We start from the raw sequence: 14668 nt of genomic DNA, 5'->3' as shown, positions 1-14668 counted from the left end.
GCTGACAGCATGTGTCCTCACCCTTCCCTGCTTCACGGGCTCGATATGTCAAACCCAGGCGCGGTCCTCAGCGTCTCACAAACAAACGTCACAAGGTCGAGTTCCCGGCAGTTCTGCTCAAATCACACATGACTTATATGCAGAACGCCATCCAATTATCTGCTCCAGCTGCAAGTCTTCAAGGCCACACGTGAGCCCCTGCCACAGGTGTTCCACATGACGCTAATAAGAGTGAGGACTCTTCAGCCAGCACTTTCTCCACAGACAAATCAGCCCTCATGCCACCTGGAGAGCAAAGAAAAGAAAAGAACACCAACACAGCCAGCCACGCCCCCCCAACACACAACAGTACCCCCCCATCAACGGGAAGCCTCCCGGCGACCGAACCAACCAGGCCCGAGAACAGCATCCCCCTCCAGGGTCCACGTCAGGAAGCAGGACAGGCACCGCAGCAGGAAGGCCGGCTGGAATCAACAAAAGCCCCCTAAAACATTCCCCAAAAGCGAAGTCACTCACACAGAAAAAAAAACACAAAAACCCACCCAACAACCTCAGGGAACCGTCCCATCAACCCCGGGAAGAAAAGAAAAACTCCCAAACGCAAAACCCCCAACACAGTCCCACAAACACAATACAAACGTAAATGCATAAAAGAAAAATAACAAACAACCCCCCCAGAATGACCTGCAGAGCCCAACCCCCCCCCCCAGAAGGCCTTCATTGCCAGTTCCAGGAGGAACAGCCAAAACCATAAGCCCAAAAAAGGTCCCCAGGTACACATGGAGCAACACGGCGCCCCCCCCAGGGGACCGTACCATCAACCCCAGGAGGTACCCACCCCACAACCCCGGAACCCCAGACTTGGTCACACATGGCTGGTCGGTCCCAAGCCAACTCCCCCCCAGGGGACCGTCCCATCAACCCCGGAGGTAGAACCCGGAAGGAAAACAAAACGAAATCAAAAACCAACCCCCGGAGGACAACCAAAAACCCCGGGGGGATAGAAACGACCATAAATCCCGTTACCCTCCCCAGCACCCCGAAAGACCCCAGGTCCCTCCCAGAGCCCCCCGGCGGCTCAATTTTGGCAAACGGCCCAAAATAGTAAGCCGGAGAAGGGAACAAGGAAAAAACTAACCCAGCTCAACCCCAAGGCGCAGCAGAGAACTGGAAATGCGTCCAGTGCCACAACTCGACCATACCCCAGCCGCTCGGGAGGGGTGGAACTACCGAAATGGCGAACGGCAACAGATCGGTCCACCCCTCCAACTGAGGTAAGCCTCCGCTGCACCACACCCCGGCAACACCAATGACGAACGGTACAAAGGCTCACCGAGGCTGGAGTGGAATCGGGCCCTAACCAAACCAAAGAAACACCTCCAACACCCCCCCCCCCCCCCCCCAGGTGCAGAGGTCTTCTGAGAATGCTCAGCGTGACCAACCTGCACCACCCCACAACCCACAAGACGAACAGGCTTGGGGCAAGTGAGGTCGGGATTAGGGGTGTAGAGAAATAAAAACAACAAAATAAAACGACCCAACAACCCAAACAAAAAATACCTAAACCACATACAAACCTGACAATTAAGTGAGCCCATCAATCACTCCACCAGATACGCCCCTAACTCCCCAAACACTCATAACCCCTAATTAAAGAAAACAAAACATTTACTTGTGCTAGAAAATTATTATTATTTTTTTTTTTTTATTGTGTTATTTTGCCTGTCCCAGAACACTTGGAGTTACGTCGCCGTTAGTTCTCTTGACGCTTACGTGTCGGGGCAATACAGACATCTCTACTCGTCCGAGCTGCATGGGCTCGTCAACAGGAGGAGCTGGAGGTCCCGTTGGAGGAGCCTCAGTGGGGCGAAGAAGAGGCGGCCCAAACCTGTGTTGGGGAAAGCCCCAAGACAAAAAAAAACGCTCTGATGGGCGTCCTCTCTCGCATCCACGCTCCCTCATCCGATCATCCAGACGAATCACCAACGATATTAGCTCATCTAAATCGTTTGGCTCATCACGGACCGCCAGCTCGTCTTTTAGTGCCTCATTTAACCCGTCTACAAACACGCCCCGTAAAGCTACGGCATTCCAACCGGATTGAGCAGAAAAAATCCGAAAGTCCACGGAATACTCCGCTGCACTCCGCCTCCCCTGCCTGAGATTCAGCAACCGTTGAGCCCCGGTATTCGTTTTCACCGGATGGTCAAAAACCAATCGGAACTCCCGGGAGAAATCTTTAAAGGACCCCAACAATGGCGAGTTGTTACTCCACAACGCAGTGACCCAAGCTAAAGCGTCGCCTCGGAGCAGATTTGTTACATAGGAAACACGACTTCCATCGGAAGAGAAGGAAGCCGGTCGCTGAGTAAAAACCAAAGAACATTGCATCAGAAACGAAGCACAAGCTTCGGCGTCTCCCGCATAAGGCTCCGGATGACAAATAACCGGTTCGAACACCGAATCCCTGGGTGACGGAGTTATCTGCCCCGGTATCGATGATGCCACAGCTGGAGCTGCAGGAAGCGGAACGGCTTGCGCTGCAAGCTCCGCAACACGGGCGTCTGTTTGTTCAAGTCGATTTGCGAGATGCTGTAATTGCTCCCATATCTTCTCCAAGTGTTCCTGCACCTTTTCGGCAAAGGGAACCGCCTCTGCCGCTGGGTCCATTATAGAATGGCCGGGAACTACTGTTATGTGTCGACGCGGGTTGAGGAGCGGACCTGCGTCTGACAGAACCCAGCGGTTAAAATAACCAGAAGGCGGTTCCCAACAGAAAACAATTTATTTTTCACCTGTGCTTACAAATGTAAAACATAAAAAGCGTCCCTCTGGTGGAGTGATAAGTGGCACGTTCTCCAGCGCCCGCAAGGATTAAAGTCCGGCGCTCCTGGACTCACTACCACCACCAAACACCCCCCAGGTGGACACGACGAACCGATTCTCTGTGGAGCAAAGAGAAGGTGAGGTGAGTCAGCAGATACAACTCTATCTTTCGCATAACACACGCTATCAGCAACACACTCAGGTCAATGTTTCTTTTTAACTTTATGCAAATGAGCAACCTCTCACAACAAGTGGAGGATCACTTATCCTGCACGCCACCGCAGTGAGAAGCAAGCTGCACAATTCTCTTCACAGTCTCAGTTTACTGTGTAACAAAACACCAAGATACTATCAACAATTACTTAATCACTTAATTACCTTTAGCGTGTGCTGACAGCATGTGTCCTCACCCTTCCCTGCTTCACGGGCTCGATATGTCAAACCCAGGCGCGGTCCTCAGCGTCTCACAAACAAACGTCACAAGGTCGAGTTCCCGGCAGTTCTGCTCAAATCACACATGACTTATATGCAGAACGCCATCCAATTATCTGCTCCAGCTGCAAGTCTTCAAGGCTGCACGTGAGCCCCTGCCACAAGTGTTCCACATGACGCTAATAAGGGTGAGGACTCTTCAGCCAGCACTTTCTCCACAGACAAATCAGCCCTCATGCCACCTGGAGAGCAAAGAAAAGAAAAGAACACCAACACAGCCAGCCACGCTCCCCCAACACACAACAATACCATGAATTTGAGGACACATTGTCTGCAAAGTGCACGTTTACATGCACTTCATCTCATTTCATCTGAAACGAGCACACGGGTCATTTTGATGCTTTCTGATCCCCAACAAATAGAACAGAATTGAATATATGATATATATCATATTTTATTACTACTATATTTTATGAACAATCCCACTGGAAATAACAGACAAGTTCTCTGATTCTTTGAAAGGATTTTACATTTTAAGTGCAATATTCTATCTCAGTATATAAGTGTAAAGACCCATTTTAAGTGCACTATACATTATAAGTACATTATTCACCCCATGCAAAACAACTCAGAAAATCCTTTTATTTACTATTTTTATTAAGTATTGTATCTTCCAGAGGACAAGTCATGTTTATTTTTACTAGTTCAAGAGGTCCTGTGACTAACAGTCCCACGTGACTTATACGAGGTCTGTCAATAAAGTATAGGTCCTTTTTATTTTTTTCAAAAACTATATGGATTTCATTCATATGTTTTTACGTCAGACATGCTTGAACCCTCGTGCGCATGCGTGAGTTTTTCCACGCCTGTCGGTGACGTCATTCGCCTGTGAGCACTCCTTGTGGGAGGAGTCGTCCAGCCCCTCGTCGGAATTCCTTTGTCTGAGAAGTTGCTGAGAGACTGGCGCTTTGTTTGATCTAAATTTTTTCTAAACCTGTGAGACACATCGAAGTGGACACGGTTCGAAAAATTAAGCTGGTTTTCGGTGAAAATTTTAACGGCTGATGAGAGATTTTGAGGTGATACTGTCGCTTTAAGGACTTCCCACGGAGCGAGACGTCGTGCAGCACTCCCAGGCACCGTCGTCAGCCTGTTTCAAGCTGAAAACCTCCACATTTCAAGCTCTATTGATCCAGGACGTCATGAGAGAACAGAGAAGTTTCAGAAGAAGTCGGTTTCAGCATTTTATCCAGATATTCCACTGTTAAAGGAGATTTTTTTAATGAAAGACGTGCAGACGGGTCCGCGCGTCGGGACGCAGCCGGCGCGGTGCAGCGGCACAGGAAAAACACCTCCGTTGGAAGCCTTAAGTTGGAACATGTAACATGTTGGAACATGTCCAGCTGTTAAACAATTTCTCATATACTTTACTCCACTGAAAGCCATCAAAAGCCGCCTGGATTTTACAAATGCTTATCAACACAGAGGTGTTTTTCCTGTGCCGCCGCACCGCGCCGGCTGCGTCCCGACGCGCGGACCCGTCGGCACGTCTTTCATTAAAAAAATCTCCACTTCGATGTGTCTCACAGGTTTAGAAAACATTTTGATCAAACAAAGCGCCAGTCTCTCAGCAACTTCTCAGACAAAGGAATTCTGACGAGGGGCTGGATGACTCCTCCCACAAGAAGTGCTCACAGGTGAATGACGTCACCGACAGGCGTGGAAAAACTCACGCATGCGCACGAGGGTTCAAGCATGTCTGACATAAAAACATATGAATGAAATCCATATAGTTTTTGAAAAAAATAAAAAGGACCCTCGTATACCGAATAATCACAATTCTGTGCACTTTCATAACAGTGATAACAGGAAACACAACATTAAAGTGCCTTTTGTGCTTTAAATGGGGGGGTCATAATGGGGCATGCTTGCTTTCACCAAACTGGGTAACAGGTAAAGTGTTTGTATTTGAAGTATGTGAAAAAGCAAGTTTATTAAGCATCCTGTGAACATTACCAGTGAGTTTATCTTTATCAGTTTTCAAACATTTAATTACATTGGACATTTGACCTGATCTATGATCATCTGTTCAGCATAAAGAAGCAGTTTACTTGTGTTTTGTGCTTGTTATAATTACATTAATTAGCTCATAGCTTTTGATAAATCAATAATACACTGGGTTTTCAAACATTGCATTGCATTACATGTTCACCTCATATGATTGTCTGATCAGTGGCTTAAAGAAGCGTTTTTATTTAACCAGGTTAGTCCCATTGAGATCAAGATCTCTTTTGCAAGGGAGACCTGGACAATTCTAAAGTTTCCAATTCACCTTACCTGCATGTCTTTAAATGTGGGAGGAAACCGGAGCACACCCACAGGTAAACTCTACACAGAAAGGCCACTGGTGGGAATCGAACCCACAAACTTCTTGCTGAGAGGCAACAGTGCTAACCACTAAGCTACCATGCTGCTCATTTTACTCACATTTTCCATTTGTTTCAATAACATTCATAGCTTGTAGCTTCTGATCACTAAAGTCGTGCTTGTATCATATAACAAAAACTGCACATAGTTTTCAAACATTTATTTAGTTTATAAACATTTATACATGATCATCTTTTCAGTAGCTGAAAGAAACAGTTTACTCATGTTTTGTGCCTGGTATAGTGACATTAATTAGCTTGTTATCTGTCCTCATTAACTCACTGTTTGCCGTATAAATACATAATGCACTGATTTAATTAGTTTTGCTTCTTGTTGCATGAAGTGATAAATGTCACTTACTGATATGCATTGTTTTTTCTCTTTGAGGCATTTTTAAACAGATGTGATTTACACTCTGGAAAATATGATACTTAAAAATGTAATCAATATATAAAAAACACTGGACTATATATGGCTACTTGTCACATTTTTTGAAAACTTGTGAAATCACATGCTGTAAAATGGCAATACGTAAAATAAATAATACACAAATCTAAAAATCCAAATTGTACGAGGTCAGTTAGAAAAGTATCGGACCTTTTTATTTTTTTCAAAAACCTGATGGATTTGAATCACGTGTGATTGCATGAGCCAACCTTGAACCTTCGTGCACATGCGTGAGTTTTTCACGCCTGTCGTGTTGTGAAAAGTGTGATGACACGGACCCACAACAGGGGGCATAAATGAATGGTCAATGGAAATACGAAGTAACAATTTTAATGTTGTGAAATGTGCACAACAGATACAGATACAATTCAATACTACGGTCAATTATAAAGTTGGTGTCGTGTGGGCAGGCTCGAGAATAGGAGACGCCCGTCCAGAGAAGAGTCGGGACCCACACGATTTCTACCGCCAACGGATCTGGAACACTCCAGAGCCGCCAAGTCCTGAGTCCCCAGGTGGCCACCATCTCCAGCTGTCAGATCGGGTACTGCTGGCAGGAAACAGAAACAGTCAAGAGTGGGTGTGTGTGCACACACCCAGTAAAACAGTCAGCTGATTATTCCTGGTGGAGGGAGAAAACACCACCTCCTTATCTTACTACTTCCTCTGGTTATCCGTGCAGACTCCAAAACACAAGTGTAAGAGTGAAGAGTGGAGAACGCCAACTCTTACCACTCCCTCCAACTCGGCTGTCAGTGGAGAAGCTGCAAACTCAGAAGGTGCAATAGCTACCAGCACAGATGTGAAAGACGTCACAACTTAACTTTGCTGAATAATATGGCTGAGTGTCTACCTGAACGGTTTAGACGATTTCTTGGCAGAGGTGTGGTGTCTTCTCCAGGCTTTTATGGGTGAGGCATGATGAATACATGAGTGACAGCTGTCAAAATTCCTGGTGCTCCTGGCGGCGACTGCGCCCTCTGGTGCCTGAAACCCACCTTCAGGCAGGGCGCCCTCTGGCATTGGGCCAACAGTACCTCCTCTTCGGGCAGCCCACACAACAGGACCCCCCCCCCTCAACGGGCGCCTCCTGGTGCCCGACCAGGCTTGTCGGGATGTCGTTGGTAGAAATCGGCCAGGAGGGCCAGGTCCAGGATGAAGCTCCACTTCACCCAGGAGCGTTCCTCGGGTCCGTACCCCTCCCAGTCCACCAGATATTGGAATCCCCGGCCCCGTCGACGAACGTCCAGAAGCCTGCGGATGGTCCACGCAGGCTCTCCATCGATGATTCGGGCAGGAGGCAGCGCTGGTCCGGGAGTGCAGAGGTTGGAGGAGTGACATGGTTTTATCCGGGACACGTGAAAAACTGGATGTATCCGCAGTGAAGCTGGCAGCCTCAGCTTCACTGCGGCTGGACTGAGGACTTTGGTGATTGTAAATGGTCCGATGTATCTGTCCAGTTTTTGGGAGTCTACCTGCAGAGGGATGTCCTTAGTTGACAGACATACCTCCTGCCTGGGCTGGTATGCAGGGGCCGGTGTACGCCGGCGGTCTGCATGGATCTTAGCCCTCGTCCGGGCTTTCAGAAGGGCAGAGCGGACAGTGCGCCACACCCGACGGCACTTTCTGAGGTGGGCCTGGACCGAGGGGACCTCGACCTCTCCCTCTACGGCTGGGAACAATGGGGGCTGGTACCCCAAACACGCCTCAAATGGGGAGAGGCCGGTCGCTGAGGAAATCTGACTGTTGTGGGCATACTCGATCCAGGCCAGATGTTGACTCCAGGCCGTCGGGTGTGCAGAGGTGACACACCGCAGGGCCTGCTCTAGATCTTGGTTCACCCGCTCTGCCTGTCCATTAGTCTGAGGGTGGTACCCGGACGAGAGGCTCACGGTGGCCCCCAGTTCCCTACAGAAACTCCTCCAGACTTGTGAGGAGAACTGGGGACCACGATCCGAGACTATGTTCGTGGGGATACCATGCAGATGCACGACGTGGTGGACCAGGAGGTCTGCAGTCTCCTGGGCCGTTGAGAGCTTCGGGAGGGCCACGAAGTGGGCCACCTTGGAGAACCGGTCCACTATTGTCAGGATGGTAGTCATTCCCTGGGACACAGGGAGACCCATGACAAAGTCCATGCCTATGTGGGACCAGGGGCAACGAGGCTCCGGCAGCAGCTGGAGGAGTCCTTGGGCCTTCTTATATTCTGCCTTGCCCCTGGCACAGGTGGTGCAGGCCTGGATGTACTCCCAGACGTTGATTTCCATCGACGCCCACCAGAAGCGCTGCCGGACCACTGCCATAGTTCTTCGCATACCTGGGTGGCAGGAGAGCTTAGAACCGTGACAGAAGTCCAAGACCGCACCCCTGGCCTCTGGTGGGACGTACAGCCGGTTTTCAGGTCCATCTCCGGGGTCCGGGTGTCGAGTCAGGGCCTCCCGGACGGTCTTCTCCACATCCCAGGTGAGGGTTGCGACGACAGTGGACTCAGGGATGATGGTGTCCGGTGGATCCGACAGCTCTGGCTTGACCTCCTCTTCATGCACCCGGGACAGTGCATTGGACCGTTGATTCTTGGTCCCGGGGCGATACGTGATCTCGAAGTCAAACCGACCGAAGAACAGTGACCAACGGGCTTGCCTGGTGTTCAGACGCTTAGCGGTCTGGATGTATTCCAGGTTCCGATGGTCTGTGAAAACCGTGAAGGGAACAGTGGCTCCCTCCAGAAGGTGTCTCCACTCCTCAAGAGCCTCTTTCACCACCAGAAGTTCTTGATTGCCGATGTCATAGTTCCTTTCAGCCGGGGTCAACCTGCGGGAATAGTAGGCACAAGGATGGAGAACCTTATCAGACTCCCCACTCTGGGACAGCACGGCTCCTATCCCTGAGTCAGAGGCATCCACTTCGACAATAAACTGGCGATCAGGGTCAGGCTGCACCAGAACTGGTGCAGTCGAGAACGGACGTTTTAACTCCTTAAACGCGGCTTCGCACCGATCCGACCAGGTGAAAGGGACTTTAGTGGAGGTCAGGGCTGTCAGGGGGCTAACAACCTGACTGTAGCCCTTAATGAACCTCCGATAGAAATTTATAAAACAGAGGAACTGTTGCAGTTTCCTACGGCTTGTTGGTTGGGGCCAATCTCTCACCGCTGCAACCTTGCCCGGATCAGGGGCGACAGAGTTGGAGGAGATAATGAACCCCAGGAAGGACAAAGAAGTGCGGTGGAATTCACACTTCTCACCCTTCACGAACAGCCGGTGAAATGTGAAAGACGTCACAACTTAACTTTGCTGAATAATATGGCTGAGTGTCTACCTGAACGGTTTAGACGATTTCTCGGCAGAGGTGTGGTGTCCTCTCCAGGCTTTTATGGGTGAGGCATGATGAGTAGATGAGTGACAGCTATCAAAGTTCCTGGTGCTCCTGGCGGCGACTGCGCCCTCTGGTGCCTGAAACCTGCCTTCTGGCAGGGCGGCCTCTGGCATTGGGCCAGCAGTACCTCCTCTTCGGGTGGCCCACACAACATGTTGATTGCGTCATTTGCTGGCAAGCAGCCTTTGTGTGAGGATGGGTGGAGTCTCTCGTCGTTTTTTCTTTGCAAGGAAAATGGCGGAACAACTGGAGCAGCGTGACTGCATCAAATTTTGCCAGAAACTGGGCGACAGCCAGGTGGAAACCATTCGGATTATTCAGACGGCTTTCGGTGATGATCCTATGGGCATCACACAAATTAAGGAGTGGTACAACCAGTTTAAAGATGGCCGCACAACGGTGGAGAGTGAGCCACGCTCCGGTCGGCCATCAACATGCTGAAATTACCAGATCATTTCCAAAGTGAACACTGTGGTGATGTGGGACCGTCGTGTGACTGTCTGAGAAATTGCAGAAGAGGTGGACATGAGCACTTTTTCGGCACATTCCACTGTGACAAGATTTTGCCATGAAAAGAGTGGCTGCGAAATTCATCGGCACGAAGTTGATGGCGCAACAAAAGCGCCTTCGTGTTGAAGCCTCACAGGACATGTTGTGACATGCCCAGCTCTTCCACAATTTCTCGGATAGTCACGCGACTGAAAAGTCACAGAAAGCCGTCTGAATCGTCCGAATGGTGGACGAGCTGGGCATGTCACAACATGTCCTGTGAGGCTTCAACACGAAGGCGCTTTTGCTGCGCCATCAGCTTTGTGCCGATGAATTTCGCTGCAACTCTTTTCATGGCAAAATCTTCTGTCACAGTGAAATGTGCCGAAAAAGTGCTGATGTCCACCTCTTCCGCAATTTTCGGATAGTCACACGATGGTCCCTTATCACCACAGCATTCACTTTGGAAATGATCCGGTCATTTCAGCATGTTGATGGCCGCCCGGAGCGCGACGCGTCCTCCACTGTTGTGCAGCCGTCTTTAAACCAGTTGTACCGCTCCTTAATCTGTGTGATCAAATCAAAATCAAATCAATTTTATTTATATAGCGCCAAATCACAACAAACAGTTGCCCCAAGGCGCTTTATATTGTAAGGCAAAGCCATACAATTATTACGGAAAAACCCCAACGGTCAAAACGACACCCTGTGAGCAAGCACTTGGTGACAGTGGGAAGGAAAAACTCCCATTTAACAGGAAGAAACCTCCAGTAGAACCAGGCTCAGGGAGGGGCAGTCTTCTGCCGGGACTGGTTGGGGCTGAGAGAGAGAACCAGGAAAAAGACATGCTGTGGGGGGGAGCAGAGATCAATCACTAATGATTAAATGCAGAGTGGTGCATACAGAGCAAAAAGAGAAAGAAACACTCAGTGCATCATGGGAACCCCCAGCAGTCTAAGTCTATAGCAGCATAACTAAGGGATGGTTCAGGGACACCTGATCCAGCCCTAAGTATAAGCTTTAGCAAAAAGGAAAGTTTTAAGCCTAATCTTAAAAGTAGAGAGGGTGTCTGTCTCCCTGATCCGAATTGGGAGCTGGTTCCACAGGAGAGGAGCCTGAAAGCTGAAGGCTCTGCCTACCACTCTACTCTTAAAAACCCTAGGAACTACAAGTAAGCCTGCAGTATGAGAGCGAAGCGCTCTATTGGGGTGATATGGTACTATGAGGTCCCTAAGATAAGACGGGACCTGATTATTCAAAACCTTATAAGTAAGAAGAAGAATTTTAAATTCTATTCTAGAATTAACAGGAAGCCAATGAAGAGAGGCCAATATGGGTGAGATATGCTCTCTCCTTCTAGTCCCTGTCAGGACTCTAGCTGCAGCATTTTGAATTAACTGAAGGCTTTTCAGGGAACTTTTAGGACAACCTGATAATAAAGAATTACAATAGTCCAGCCTAGAGGAAATAAATGCATGAATTAGTTTTTCAGTATCACTCTGAGACAAGACCTTTCTAATTTTAGAGATATTGCGCAAATGCAAAAAAGCAGTCCTACATATTTGCTTAATATGCGCATTGAAGGACATATCCTGATCAAAAATGACTCCAAGATTTCTCACAGTATTACTAGAGGTCAGGGTAATGCCATCCAGAGTAAGGGTCTGGTTAGACACCATGTTTCTAAGATTTGTGGGGCCAAGTACAATAACTTCAGTTTTATCTGAGTTTAAAAGCAGGAAATTAGAGGTCATCCATGTCTTTATGTCTGTAAGACAATCCTGCAGTTTAACTAATTGGTGTGTGTCCTCTGGCTTCATGGATAGATAAAGCTGGGTATCATCTGCGTAACAATGAAAATTTAAGCAATGCTGTCTAATAATACTGCCTAAGGGAAGCATGTATAAAGTGAATAAAATTGGTCCTAGCACAGAACGTTGTGGAACTCCATAATTAACCTTAGTCTGTGAAGAAGATTCCCCATTTACATGAACAAATTGTAATCTATTAGATAAATATGATTCAAACCAAGCACAGAGATGAGTCAACTGTCTGAGGCCAAAAGAAGATCATTTGTAACCTTCACTAATGCTGTTTCTGTACTATGATGAATTCTAAAACCTGACTGAAACTCTTCAAATAGACCATTCCTCTGCCGATGATCAGTTAGCTGTTTTACAACTACCCTTTCAAGAATTTTTGAGAGAAAAGGAAGGTTGGAGATTGGCCTATAATTAGCTAAGATAGCTGGGTCAAGTGAGGCTTTTTAAGTAATGGTTTAATTACTGCCACCTTAAAAGCCTGTGGTACATAGCCAACTAATAAAGATAGATTGATCATATTTAAGATCGAAGCATTAATTAATGGTAGGGCTTCCTTGAGCGGCCTGGTAGGAATGGGGTCTAATAAACATGTTGATGGTTTGGAGGAAGTAACTAATGAAAATAACTCAGACAGAACAATCGGAGAGAAAGAGTCTAACCAAATACCAGCATCACTGAAAGCAGCCAAAGATAACAATATGTCTTTGGGATGGTTATGAGTAATTTTTTCTCTAATAGTTAAAATTTTATTAGCAAAGAAAGTCATGAAGTCATTACTAGTTAAAGTTAAAGGAATACTCGGCTCAATAGAGCTCTGACTCTTTGTCAGCCTGGCTACAGTGCTGAAAAGAAACCTGGGGTTGTTCTTATTTTCTTCAATAAGTGATGAGTAGTAAGATGTCCTAGCTTTACGGAGGGCTTTTTTATAGAGCAACAGACTCTTTTTCCAGGCTAAGTGAAGATCTTCTAAATTAGTGAGACGCCATTTCCTCTCCAACTTACGGGTTATCTGCTTTAAGCTGCGAGTTTGTGAGTTATACCACAGAGTCAGGCACTTCTGATTTAAGGCTCTCTTTTTTAGAGGGGCTACAGCATCCAAAGTTGTCCTCAATGAGGATGTAAAACTATTGACGAGATACTCTATCTCACTCACAGAGTTTAGGTAGCTACTCTGCCCTGTGTTGGTATATGGTATTGAAGAACATAAAGAAGGAATCATATCCTTAAACCTAGTTACAGCGCTTTCTGAAAGACTTCTACTGTAATGAAACTTATTCCCCACTGCTGGGTAGTCCATCAGAGTAAATGTAAATGTTATTAAGAAATGATCAGACAGAAGGGGGTTTTCAGGGAATACTGTTAAGTCTTCAATTTCCATACCATAAATTAGAACAAGATCTAAGGTATGATTAAAGTGGTGGTTGGACTCATTTACATTTTGAGCAAAGCCAATCGAGTCTAACAATAGATTAAATGCAGTGTTGAGACTGTCATTCTCAGCATCTGTGTGGATGTTAAAATCGCCCACTATAATTATCTTATCTGAGCTAAGCACTAAGTCAGACAAAAGGTCTGAAAATTCACAGAGAAACTCACAGTAACGACCAGGTGGACGATAGATAACAACAAATAAAACTGGTTTTTGGGACTTCCAATTTGGATGGACAAGACTAAGAGTCAAGCTTTCAAATGAATTAAAGCTGTCTGGGTTTTTGATTAATTAATAAGCTGGAATGGAAGATTGCTGCTAATCCTCCACCTCGGCCCATGCTATGAGCATTCTGGCAGTTAGTGTGACTCGGGGGTGTTGACTCATTTAAACTAACATATTCATCCTGCTGTAACCAGGTTTCTGTAAGGCAGAATAAATCAATATGTTGATCAATTATTATATCATTTACTAACAGGGACTTAGAAGAGAGAGACCTAATGTTTAATAGACCACGTTTAACTGTTTTAGTCTGTGGTGCAGTTGAAGATGCTATGTTATTTTTTCTTTTTGAATTTTTATGCTTAAATAGATTTTTGCTGGTTGTTGGTGGTCTGGGAGCAGGCACCGTCTCTACGGGGATGGGGTAATGAGGGGATGGCAGGGGGAGAGAAGCTGCAGAGAGGTGTGTAAGACTACAACTCTGCTTCCTGGTCCCAACCCTGGATAGTCACGGTTTGGAAGATTTAATAAAATTGGCCAGATTTCTAGAAATGAGAGCTGCTCCATCCAAAGTGGGATGGATGCCGTCTCTCCTAACAAGACCAGGTTTTCCCCAGAAGCTTTGCCAATTATCTATGAAGCCCACCTCATTTTTTGGACACCACTCAGACAGCCAGCAATTCAAGGAGAACATGCGGCTAAACATGTCACTCCCGGTCCAATTGAGGAGGGGCCCAGAGAAAACTACAGGGTCCGACATTGTTTTTGCAAAGTTACACACCGATTCAATGTTAATTTTAGTGACCTCCGATTGGCGTAACCGGGTGTCATTACTGCCGACGTGAATTACAATCTTACCAAATTTATGCTTAGCCTTAGCCAGCAGTTTCAAATTTCCTTCGATGTCGCCTGCTCTGGCCCCCGGAAGACAATTGACTATGGTTGCTGGTGTCGCTAACTTCACATTTCTCAAAACAGACTCGCCAATAACCAGAGTTTGTTCCTTGACGGGTGTGTCGCCGAGTGGGGAAAAACAGTTAGAAATGTGAACGGGTTGGCGGTGTACACGGGGCTTCTGTTTAGAACTACGCTTCCTCCTCACAGTCACCCAGTCGGCCTGCTTTCCCGGCTGCTCGAGATCTGCTGGAGGGGAACTAACGGCGGCTAAGCTACCTTGGTCCGCATCGACTACAGGGGC

The sequence above is a fragment of the Thalassophryne amazonica genome, chromosome 9 (genome assembly GCF_902500255.1).
Source record: "Thalassophryne amazonica chromosome 9, fThaAma1.1, whole genome shotgun sequence".
In the NCBI taxonomy this organism is placed as follows: Eukaryota; Metazoa; Chordata; class Actinopteri; order Batrachoidiformes; family Batrachoididae; genus Thalassophryne; species Thalassophryne amazonica.
The sequence above is the reverse complement of the archived record's forward strand: the minus strand, read 5'-3'. Positions refer to the sequence as shown.